Raw genomic sequence first — 13,699 nt, 5'->3', positions numbered from 1 at the left:
ACATGCAGCACATTGTTGAGAGTGAGTTCCTTTCCTGATGTCATCTTGAGTACAATCTTTCCTTGTCCTTCAACTTTGGAAGTTGAGGAGTTGCCCATAAAAAGTTATTCACCATTGTCCACTGTAGAATAAGATGTGAACATCTTTTTGTCGACACAAATATGCGAGTAGCACCAGTGTCCACCCACCATTCTTTAGGATTTCCGACAAGATTTGCCTCGGAAACAACTGCCGAAAGATTGATGTCTTCGACACTATTGGAAATATTGTCTACTTCGGTCATATGGGCTTGAGCAGGCTTCTTGCTTGTTCTTCTTTTGCTTTTGCCTTTGCTACGGCCATCTTTGGCCCGATGTCCCTCTTTGTTACAAATGTAACATTTGCCATTAAACTTGTACTTTTTATTATTCCCCCCTTTAGAGCCTTGTAATGAACTTTCTCCAGAAGACTTTCGTTTCTTGGTTTTTGAAGCATGTTCCACCACATTTGCCTTAGACTCCATAGGATGCTTACCAGCCTGCTTTTCAGAACTGCGGTTGTCCTCCTCAATCCTCAAACGCACAATTAATTCGTCCATAAAAATTTCTTTGCGCTTGTGTTTGAGGTAGTTCTTGAATTCCTTCCAGCCTTTTGGTAATTTTTCAATTAAGGCTGCAACTTGGAAGGATTCACTGAAAGACATGCCTTCTACATGAATGTCATGCAGAATGAGTTGGAAATCTTGAGCTTGGCTGATCACAGTTTTTTAATCAACCATTACAAAATCCAGAAATCTGCCAACCACAAATTTCTTTGAGTCGGCATCTTCCGTTTTGTACTTTTTCTTCAAAGACTCCCAAAGTTCCTTTGTTGTCTTGATAGAACTGTAGACGTTGTATAATGTGTTATCAAGTCCATTCAAGATGTAATTCCAGCAAAGGAAATCGACATGTTTCCAAGCATCAACCGCAGCAACCACTTGCGGGTCGGTTTCATCCTCTTTTAGGATAGGAGCATCTTCACGGAGGAAACGAGCCAAGTTCAGAGTTGTAAGATGGAACAACATTTTATGTTGCCATCTTTTAAAGTCAGTTCCTGAGAACTTCTCTGGCTTTTCACCGTGATTTACCGGTACTGTTACAACAGAAGAGAGGGTTGGCACCATTACAGCCACAACAGTAGTACTTGTTTGGGCATTAGTTTCAGTAGTCATCAATTCTAATTTATAAAACAAAATTATAATTAGAATTTACACTACACAGAAAATTAAACCAAATTCACAGAATTAAATTCTGTAAAAATAAAAGAAACAAGAATGTAACTTTTATTTTCCAATTAATTTGGAAATAAAATAAAATTTTATTCAACCAAATTAATTCCACACAGAAAATTAATTTCTGTAAAATAAAAGAAATAAGAAAATAACTTTTATTTTTCAATTAATTTGGAAATAAAATAAAATTTTATTCAACCAAATTAATTCCATACAGGAAATTAAATTCTATAAAAATAAAAGAAATAAGAAAATAACTTTTATTTTTCAATTAATTTAGAAATAAAATAAAATTATATTTAACCAAATTAATTCCACACAGAAAATTAATTTCTGTAACACTTCAATAATTAAAATACTAAAACAGAATTTTTAAGTAATGAAAACTCAGAAAATAATTTATAAAACCCAAAATTAATTTCTGAAAAAATTCCACAAAAATATATTCTGAATTGTTAATGACACCAGTATCATACTGCTAGTTGTCAAAGAAAATAGACAGTATATTACTACTATCTGTCAAATAGCATATAATCACTATTTATTTTTCCAACCAGAATATTATTTTGTTAATCCACAGAAAATAATTTTCTTAAAAGAAGAAAGAGAAAAGGAAACAAACAAAAAAAATTCTGTAAACAGAATAAATTCGATTCTGTCTTAAGATTGTTGGAGCAATCTTCTGTGTATAAAAAATAAACTGAAAATAATTCAAACAAAATAAAATAAACTTACAGAAATTATTTTGTTAAACCGAATCAATAATTAAAGACCAAGTCGAGTGTGTGACATTCTGTCCTTAAGACAGATTCGCCCTGCTACGGTGCTTACGATTGAGTGACGTCTATCTCCCAGGATACAATGATCTTCACAAACTTGTAGTAGCACTCCACACAAATTTGTACGGCGAACTAAAACCTTGTATTCTTATACTCTCTTTATTTTAATTCTAAAACTAGAATATAGAGAAATGCAAACAAAAATAATTTGGACAGCAAATAGAAAGAAATTTCAGGCTGAATATTTTCGGTTGTGAACACTGCTAGAATAGTAGGTATATATAGGCAAGAAACCTGACCCGAAAAGGTACTTTGAGGAAGTGAACAGATGTGAATTGAATTTGAACAGATGCAATCTGTTTCAAACACATTCTGCCGTTGCACATGGAATAGTTTTCTTTCCAAACAATTTGAAAAGTAGCCGTTGCACATGGAACAGTTTGAACTTTATTATTTAAACTATTAGGAATATATATATATTAAACTATTTGAATATATATATAATAAACTATTCGACTAGTTTAATAAATAAAGGAAGAGGTACAAATTTTATAAAATCACTTAAGAACTCAAAATTTGAATTTAGAATTAAATTAAATTCCCACAATTACAAACTTTAGGAAACTATTTAGGAACTCAAAATTTGAATTTAGAATTAAATTAAATTCCCATAATAATTTTTATTGAAAAAATTCAGATGAATTTTATCTAAAAAATTAATGTTAGACCCGAAAACGACGTTAACTTCTCATTCACTCTTAAATGGTTTTGACGTACCATCCTCACCGTGTGACTTGTCACGTGGCAAAGAACACTTCACCTTTTCGGACCCGTTCTAAAAGGCATTCAGGGCCTACTCAATTTTGGACTAAAAAATATACCTATATTAAACCATTTTTCTAACCAGCTGAGCAACAAGTCATTAGAAATTAGTAAAACTCCAAATTGTGGCGTTGAATTGTGCATTCTTGATCCATAGCCTATTTTATTGACTGCCTATTGGTCTCTTACACTTTACAGTGTGTGTGACTATCCTATACTTTTAAGAGTTGTTAATATTTTCATTATTTGACCTTGCATTGATTGGAGTTTTATTGCTGCAGAAATAAATACTTCTTCAAATGCAGTAAAGCAGGGACCATCTGCGAGGAAAGCAGCCCTTGGTGGTTCTAGTGGCGGAGCCAGAAACTTAATATAGGGGCACTTATCAATTATAATATCAAAATTTTTCTTCTCTAATCAATAACAATAATATAGTAATAATTTTTTTAGCTAATATTAAACATTAAAAATTAATATTCATTATAAAAAGTTTTTATTTTTAAACTTTTACAATTGACCCCGACGAACTTTCATCTTTTAAAATCTTTCCATGATAGTATTATTATCAATGTCATCAAAATATCTCTCTCAATGTAGACAACCAAGTTATCATTCATTCATTCATCACCCATTCAGTTCCGCAACCAATTCTTTATAATATTTATAGTTGAAAATACTCTCTTAACAGTAACTGTGGCAACAAGTAAGATTAATACTAAAGTCAAGAACAAATACACAAATGGATATACTTTGTCTCTTTCAGTCTCTACCATTTTCTTAGCAAGACCAGCAATTCTATTCAATCTTGAAAACTCACTACTGGATATCATATCGATAATATATGTATCAAGTTGATAATTAAGTACCATGAGCTCCATTGAAGAAAATTCTTTGGAATAAAATTCGGCAAGACGAATTAAATTTTTTTTGTCAGAACTAGAGAAAGAGTTAGATGGATTCAAACATGCCACACAAAGTAACAACTCACTGTTCAACTCAGTGAAACAAGCATTTAGTTCTTGAATATGCATATCCAAAACTGTGTAGAATAATTCAGCGTGATAGTGATGTAAGTTTGTAATTTATTGAGCATTGCGCCTTTTTCTCCCTCGAGCTACAAGCATATCATCTATTTGGGAAACAACAATTTTATGCTTTTATGTATATTAATATTAATAAATTTAAAAAATAGCAAAATAAAAAAAAAATCATGTTATTTTAATTGTTGATTTTTTAAAAATAATTAATATTTTAAGATAATAAAAAATAAAATAAGAAATTAATATTTTAAAATGGAAAGGAATAAAATTTATAATCTTCATAATTAACAACAGATCCATTGATGGTACATATACCACTATATAGGTTTATTTTGGAAAATTAATTAAAAGTTAATTTTTTTACTTTTTAATTTTTTTTTTAATCATATTACTTCTCTATTTTTTTTTTATAAAAAATAAAAAATAATAATTTTTAACCTATTTGTCATAATTAACCTGCAAAGAGATACATATTAAATACTAATTTCTATCTCTATATATATGGAAATGTTTTGGATACCTTTTGAGATGATTCACACACTTCCAAAGTGATCTTGATCCTTCATGTATGTGTGGGGTCCACTTATATATGTGAAATCCACATCATGAGTGGTTTAGATTTGTGAGAATCTTGTAAAGTAGATGTCTCAATCATTACTCATATATATATATATATATATATGTATATATAAATAAATTTTAAAAAAAATGCTGGAAGCATTTAGCTTACTTGTTTTCTCTTTTCAGAAAACACTTTTTAAAAAATTCTACTTTCTTATTTTTCGTATTTTTTTGCTTTTATTAAATTTTTTTAATATTTTAAGCAATTTTTTTACTTTTTAGACACACCTAACATAAATACACCAAAAAGGTAAAAAAAATTGTAAAAAAAATCTTTTAAAAATTTACTAAATACCAAAAATATAAAAAAAAATACAAGAATTCAGAACATTTTTTGTATTTCTATGTATTTGTTAATTTTTTAAAATATTTTTTCACAATTTTTTTTACTTTTTAGATATATCTAACTAAGATGCATCTAAAAAATTAAAAAAAAAAATGTTTAAAATTTAAAATATATTCACTAAAAACAAAAGAATACGAAAATAAAAAAAAATTAATTTTTAAAAAACTTAATCCAGAAAACTCAAACCAAACACACTGATTGGTATTGCGTCACTTGAGACTAACAAATTTTCCCACACACTCCACACAGCACAGACCCCCAAAAAAAATAAAAATAAAAATAAAAATAAAAAATCAGGGGGCACGTGACCCCCTCGCCCCGATGTGCCTCCGCCCCTGGGTGGTTCATTCAATCTTATCGACCATAATGGAAATGCAGTGACTCATAGAGATTTTTTGGGAAACTGGACGGTGGTATGTTTTGGCTTCACGCACTGTCCTCGTATATGCCCAGATGAGCTACAAAAGCTTGCTGATGCAGTTGATAAAATAAGTTGCTAATTGTTTCATGTTATTGGGCCTTAAATGGATTTGGGATCTGAAAATTTTCCATTGAGGCCACATGTAGAGCATGATGTGCCTATTCTGATTAGGGTGAAATTTACAATCTTTCATTCTTTCTAACCAAAATCTACTTGATGGGAAAATGCAATTTTGCATTTCTTGAATCATCATATAGGTATTACAAATTCTAATATATAGGTATTACAAATTCTAATTTATTTCATTAAAGGAAGAAAATTTCTATGTTATTAATGCTTTTATGGTTGTAAAAGCAATAATGTATTATTCTCGGCGAAAAAAAAAAGTACTAAAAACTATTTGATTTATCAAACATCATTTAAATTAGGGGAGTTCAGGATTAAAACATTTGTATTCCTACTATTTGGTGGAGTTGTGTGATCCAAAAGAAGAAAGAGAAAGTGATTTATGGTCTGTTACCGACACCGTTTGTCATCCGACAGCAGTTTGAATCTTGAATCTTCTCTTCTCTTTCATTTTTAATTCTCCTAATTCCACATCATTGAGGGTGAAATTTGGAAAGAAGGGAGGGCAAAATTAGGGAAATGAATCAATTTTCTTTTTCTATTATTATATACATAAGATATGGAAAGATGAAGAGGTTGGAGAGTTAGGGAAAGGATAGAAAGATGCTGTCGAATGCCGTGGGAGGGGGAGAGAAGAGAAGTGAAGCCAGGGTTGGGAGAGGAAGAGGGGGAAGAGGGAAGTAAAAGGAAAATAGAGGTCTCTCTCTAGGGTTTTTTCAACAATTGTGGTCCTTCCAACAATCTTGATTTCATTTGATTTTCATTTTGTTGGTGAGTTTTGATTTTGAATTTTCTTTTGTTTTTTATTTTGATTTTGATAATTAAAATGATACAAAATGGAAAGTATAAGAATTATACGAATTTGTGTTAGATTTACGTATTTTTGTAAAACTACTTATGTAAGTTCGCGAAAATTTATGTAATATTGTGTAAAGTTGTATATGGTGTACAATGCACACTCAAGATTTTTCTGTATAGGTAATTTATCTATTTTTTAAATATATAATATAATGCTAAAATTATCTATCTAAATAGAAAAGAAAAAAAAGAAAACGACATCAAGAAAGGTTGTTTTGATGAAAGGTTGTTTTGATGAAAACGTCATTTGAGCTTGCTTAGTTCCATTTTTCCAAAAATATTTTTTAGAAAATTTTACTTTCTTATTTTTTGTGTTTTTTTGTTTTTACTGATTTTTTTAAATATTTTAAGCAATTTTTTTACTTTTTAGACACACCTAACATAAATACACCTAAAAAGTAAAAAAAAATTGTACACAAAATCTTTTAAAAATTCACCAAATACCAAAAATATAAAAAAAAAAATACAAGAATTCAGTACATTTTTTGTATTTCTATGTAGTTATTAATTTTTTAAAATATTTTTTCACAGGTTTTTTACTTTTTAGATACATCTAACTAAGGTGCATCTAAAAAAGTAAAAAAAAAAATGTTTAAAATTTTAAAAATATTCACTAAAAACAAAAAAAAAACACGAAAACCAAAAAACTCAATTTTCAAAAAACTTAATTCAGAAAACTCAAACCAAACACACTATTATTTTTTCCTGCTTATCCAAACAAGAGGATTTCAAAAACAATTTTTGAGTATTCAATGTATATTTTTTTTATTGAATATTTTTTATATTTTAATCATATTTTTTACTTTTAAAATTCATCTAATTTAAATACACTTAAAAAGTATAAAATTTGTATTAAAACAAAATCTTTAAGCAATTCACTAAATACAAAAAATTAGAATATTTTTATATTTTTTTGTATTTATTATTTTTAAAAAAAAGTTTCTTCACAAATATTTTAATTTTTAAGTACATCTAAACTAGATGTATCTAAAAATAAAAAATAAAAATTGACCAAATATTTAAAAAAATTACTAAAAACAAAAAAATACCAATTGAAAACTCAAAACCAGTTTTTGAAAAACTCAAAACCAAACAAAGTATTTTTTTTTTTCTTTTCTTTTCTCTTTCAACTTAAGAAATTCTTTCGAATCTCCCCTTATTTCCAAAAAAAAAAAAATTAAAAAAAATTAAAAACAAGGCCTATAGAAGATTGGTTGGAATTGTTGCAAGCATATGAAGAACACGCTTGTGCATGACAATTTACTTGGTATTGCAGCATTGTACGACTTTGGAAAGAAAATGAGTCTCTCTCACAATTATTACAATTCAAATGGGAGTCCATTTTTCACATATGAATGGAATTGGAATGATGTAGATGCAACTTAAATAAGTTAGGTTGCGTTTGGTAAAGTTTTATAATTATAATTTGAGAGTATGAGTTGTATTTTGAGTTTGTGAGTTGTAGAATTATGATTTGAGTGTAGAAAATTTGTTTGATTATGATTTTTAAATAGTGTGTCGAATTGAGTTTTGAAAGTTTGATGTGACATGTAAACTAAGAAAATTTGTTTGGTGATGAGTTTTTAAAACTTAATTCAACCTATAATTGATAATCAAACACACAACTCATAACTCAATATCCGTATTTTTTATCAACAGTTATAACTAAACAATTTTTAAAATACTCAAATAAAAAAATGATTTTTTTTTTCAATTAATTGTTTTTAAGTAATTTTTTTGAATAATTTTTTTTTCAAATAACTTCTATGTCAATTATTTTATGTCAATTAATTTTTCTGTTAATTCATTTTTTTAGGCCTGTATAAACATTAAAAATATTAAAAATTATTTAAAATTATTTAAAAAATTAAAATATTAAAAATATTCCAAAAATTAAAATATTAAGAATATTAAAAATATTCTGAAAATCAAAATATTTACAATTAAAATATAAAAATATTTTTATGAAAATTAAAATATTAAAAATATTCCTATAAAATATTTAAAATAAAAAATATTTAAAATAAAAATTAAGTTGTTTTTGAGTTTTGAAAAGAGTTTTGAATTGTGTGTTTGGTTATGAGTTTTGAAAAGTAATGATTATAGTTTGAAATAAGTTTTGAGAAATGGGTGTAAAATTATAATTTGAAAGCTGCAATCAAATATCACACTTGAGAGGGTAATTTTTGGGAAAAATTGGGCCGAGCTGCGAGTTGGGCTTTGAAGCCCAAAACGCGAAGGACTAAGTAAAAAGGGCGTAATGGTTACTCCGACCCAGGAGAACAGGGTTACTCCGGCCCAAGGAGGTGAAATTACTTCGGCTCACAAATGATAAAGTTACTTCGGTTGGAGGATTGTAAATGTACTTCGGTCTGGGAGCGACTTGAAATTAGACCGGCCTTGAAGTTATACCAACCTTAGAGGTATACCGGTTTGAGAGTTATACCGGTCGAGAGTCGTTGGTTCGGTCCAAACACACCATGGGTTGAACAGATGAGAAACCGATATTAGGAAGAGTAAAGAGAAGGGCTGAACTAAGGATGGTTCGGCCTACTTTACCTCGGCCAAATGGTAGTTCGGCCATGGAGAAAACCATCCCACTTGGTTTAAGCAGTGGGGGAGGGTGTAAAAGAATAAGCATTATCCTTAGGAGTATGAATCCTAGGAGGACTCTGCAAGTAGAAATACAAGTCCCACTAGGATTGTGCCACGGGAAACTTATAAAAGCCCACAAACATCACCTTGGAGGAGGTAATTGAACATAATTTCTTCTGAGAGCATAAAACTTTGTCTATTTGTCAAGCTTACTGACTTAGGCATCGGAGAGGTTTCCGGCACACACCCGCCGGCTAGCTCACGTTTGTGTTTTCAGGTGATAAAGCGACGTCGTACGGAGGAGCGTGGACTTGGTCAACAGGATTATACGAGGAGAATTATTCCCTCCCCGTACAATTGGCGCCGTCTGTGGGAATATCAGACAAGAACAAAAACCTCTTGACTAAGCTCCTCATTTTCTCAATCAATGGCACACATTGAAGAACTACCACAGTCCGCCGTCGACGGGCTAACTCCAGACGGGGGCGCAAGGCGAGAAGGATTACCCTCTGTCCCTCCTATGGCAGATCTGGAGCCCCAACAACATAACTCCAGGAGGAGTGGCAGGGGAAGGCGGAATAACAGCCCTCGTCACTCTCAAAGTCCTGACAGGCAAAGGAGGAGGATTGATCCTCAAGCCCTGGAAGATCGCGTGAAGGAGCAAGATGAACTAATTCGAAAGATGGCGGCGGACATGGAGGCTTTAAAACGCCAGATGAAGACTAAAGATGTGGCGACAGGAGAGGGGCGCAAGCACAAGACGCCCCCTCGCCACTCAGAGAATCGTAGTAGGAACACTACACCCTCCCAAGGAGAGAGCAGAAGCCTCAGGACAGAAGACACTCATTCCTTATCTTCCAGGACTCGTCACTCCAGGTCTGAGAGGACGAGATCCGAAAGATCATACACTGAAGGAAGCACGTATTGGCCTTCACATTCACACCAAACCAGATCTAGACAAACAGAGCTGCCCAGGTCATCCGACTTACGAACCGTGCTCGAAGAAAAAGCACGATGCAAGGAGAATGCCAGGGCCAGGGATCCACACCGAGTTTCAGCCTTACAACGGTTGGCTCCTCGGACGCATGGAAGCGTCGAGGTTGGAATGCCAATACCGAGACCGGCCTACGAACCAACGGACAAGGCATTGGCAAGACTACAGACTTCGCCGTTTGTCCCGGCGATCGAAAACGCGCCCCTACCATCAGGCTTCCTTCAGCCGAAATTCAATACATATTAAGGGAAGACGGACCCGTATTCACACCTGAGCCACTTTCGCCAAGTCATGGCTGTTTACAGACGAAACGAGGCCTTAATGTGCATACTCTTCCCGTCAAGTCTTGGCGACCTGGGCTTGACTTGGTTCGAAAAGCTTCCAGAGGGCAGCATAGCCTCCTGGGCCCAATTGGCAGAAGCGTTCGTAACGAGGTTTCGTACAAATACTAAAACACCGGTGGAGATAGACCAGTTACTCTCCATCGACATGGGTGAAAAAGAGACCCTCAGATCTTACAACAGTCGCTACTGGGAGACATTCAACCAGATTGGAGACTGCCCCACCAATCTAGCCATTGCGCAATATAAAAGAGGCCTACCAGTAGGGAACAGACTAAGGGATTCGATTACCATGACGCCACCCCTCACCATGGAGGCCCTGATGGAAAGAGTGCATCAGCACATCAGGGTAGAAGAGGATGGCGCACGTGCAAAAGCAAAATCTAGTACAACCACAATACCAGAAAAGAAGACCGCAGCAAAGGTCAATACAGTAGATCGGCAGAATAGAAACGGGCGTGGCAGACGAGATAACGGAGAAGACTCAGACAAAAGATGGTTGAGAATCCGCACTGCCATAACAACGGTGTTCAAAAAGCCAATATATCGGATTCTGAGCGAAATAAAAGATGAGCCTTTCGTCAAGTGGCCAGCCAAGCTAGGGGAAGCTCAGAAAGATTACGACGGCAGATCACGGTGCACCTTCCACAAAGAAAAGGGGCACCGAACTGAGAATTGCACGCCACTGAGACAGCACTTGGAAGAATTGGTGGCAGCAGGCCACTTGGACAAATACATTGAAGGAGGAGCGCAACCGGCCCCCCAAGATCATAATGACCATCCCAACAGAATGCCAATCGATGCACCACCTCAAGGCATTATCAATGTAATTCATGGAGTTTTTGAACCTGAGCGCGTATGCGAGCTCAGAGGTTCAATTAAGAAGGCTGAGCACTTTAGGGAAGTTTTAAGTGCCCAACCTGCCATCAAGAAGGGGAAAACAGAGGCAACAAACGTCATGTCTTTTTCGGATAAGGACCTGGATCGAATATACTGTCCTCACAATGATGCTCTGGTTGTCACTCTTCGAGTCAAAGATTTTGACGTCAAGCGGATTCTGATTGACCAGGGCAGTTCATGTGAGATCATGTACTACGACACATTTAAACAACTGAAGCTGCAAGACAAAGACTTGGCGCCTGCAGTTTCTCCCCTGATTGGATTCAACTCCATGCCAGAGTGGCCTGTCGGCAAAATAATTCTTCCAGTCAGAGCAGGGAGTGTAACAAAACAAGTGGAGTTCTGGGTATTGAAGGTCCCCTCCACATACAACATCATCTTGGGCAGAACATGGCTGCATGCCATGCGTTCGGTAGCGTCATCATACCATCAGGTAATGCGGTTCTCCAATGACACCGGTATAATTGAAGAAGTCTATGGCGATCAGATCATGTCAAAACAATGCTTCGCCACAGCAAATGGAAGCCGAGCTGCCAAAGGATACGTTCATTCGGTGGAAGAACCAGAGAGTAATGAACTATTCGCGGACGTCGGCAAAGAGGCTGATCAGAAAGCGGTGGAGGACTTGGTGGAGGTAAAAATAGACGAGAAGAACCCGGATAAGTTCTTCTTGCTTGGCTCATCGTTGTCCAGCACTGAGAGATTAGAGGTCTTGGAATTCTTGACTTCTAATATCGAAGTGTTTGCCTAGACACCTTACGACATGCCAGGCATTGATCCAAACTTCACCAGTCACCAACTCAATGTCCACCCATCCGCCAGACCTGTCATTCAACGCACACGCAGATCGGCACTCCACCACGCCGAAATAGTGGCAGAAGAAGTAGGCAACCTGCTGGAGGCAGGAGCAATAAGGGAGGTGCACTATCCAAGATGGATCTCCAACACAGTCGTAGTGCCAAAAAAGAATGGTAAATGGCGTGTCTGCGTCGACTACAAAACAGTCAACAAGGCGTGCCCAAAAGATAGCTTTCCTCTACCAAGGATAGATCAACTGGTGGACCTAACGGCAGGGCATAACCGACTTAGCTTTCTGGATGCATACAGAGGTTACCACCAGATCGCCATGCATGAACCAGAACAAGAGGTCACATCCTTCACAACACCAAGGGGGTTATATTGCTACAAGGTCATGCCCTTTGGCCTAAAGAACGCAGGGGCGACATTCCAAATGATGGTCACCAAGATGTTCGAACCATTGTTAGGCAGAACAATGGAGGCTTACATCGACGACATGGTGGTCAAAAGCAAGGATGAGAATGACCATCTTAAAGACCTAGACGAGATGTTCCAGATACTGAAGAAACACAAGTTGCGCCTCAATGCGTCCAAATGCGCATTCGGAGTTGGATCTGGAAAATTCTTGGGCTTCCTGGTGACCAACCGAGGTATAGAAGCAGACCCCTCTCAGATCAAAGCAATCCAGGAGTTGGAGAGACCAAACTCAGTCAAAGAAGTGCAGCATCTCACTGGTATGGCGGCTGCACTCAACCGGTTCATAAGCAGGTCATCAGACAGACTACGACCATTCTTCCAAGCTTTAAAGACCAAGTTTGAGTGGGATGAAGAATGCGACCGAGCTCTGGAAAGCTTGAAGGAATACATGTCTTCCCCACCACTACTTGTTACTCCAGTACCTGGTGAAGAACTCTTTTTGTACCTGGCAATCTCTCAGCACGCAGTCAGCGCAGTGTTGGTTCGTGCAGAAGGAATACAACACTTACCTATCTTTTACGTCAGCAAGACATTATTAGGAGCCGAAACAAGGTACTTGCCCCTGGAGAAACTGGCATTAGCATTAATGATGGCATCCAGAAAGTTGGCGCACTACTTTCACGCCCACACCATAGTCGTCCTCATAGCCTTTCCATTAAAAGCTCTGTTTGAAAGGGCGAACTTTAGTGGGCGAATTTTGAAGTGGGCAGTAGAGTTGGGACAATTCGACATCAAGTTCCAACCCAAGACCGCAATAAAAGCCCAATCTTTGGCAGACTTCGTCGCAGAGTTTACTCCTGGAAGTCATCATATCTGCCCAGTCGACCTAACTGACACAACCGAACTAGGGACAGAAGTTGACGCCGGAATAGCGCAACCCCTAGTGGAAGGCAGTCAACCAAGCACCAAGGCAGGCCATACTAAGGACAACAAAGGAGAGACAAACAAAGGCCCACCAACAGTTCAAACAGAGGACGAAGGACAGATAGCCAACATGGACCATGAAGAAAACACCATCCTTGACCCCACGGCATCATCTGATCCTTCCACTTGCTGGAAGTTATTCGTTGGAGAAATGTGGAAGCTCTTTGTCGATGGAGCATCCAACCGACATGGTGCAGGGCTTGGCATAGTCCTCATCTCTCCAGACGGCCTGGTTGTAGAGCAAGCAATCAACCTTGGCTTCCCAGCATCCAACAATGAAGCGGAGTATGAGGCGCTTCTCACAAGACTCAAGTCGGCATACTACATGAAGGCCACCGAACTAATGGTATACAATGACTCTCTGCTGGTGGTAAACCAAATTTCTGGCGAATACGAAGCAAAGGA

The sequence above is a fragment of the Camellia sinensis genome, chromosome 5 (assembly GCF_055761805.1).
Source record: "Camellia sinensis isolate YWXY chromosome 5, ASM5576180v1, whole genome shotgun sequence".
In the NCBI taxonomy this organism is placed as follows: domain Eukaryota; kingdom Viridiplantae; phylum Streptophyta; class Magnoliopsida; order Ericales; family Theaceae; genus Camellia; species Camellia sinensis.
The sequence above is the reverse complement of the archived record's forward strand: the minus strand, read 5'-3'. Positions refer to the sequence as shown.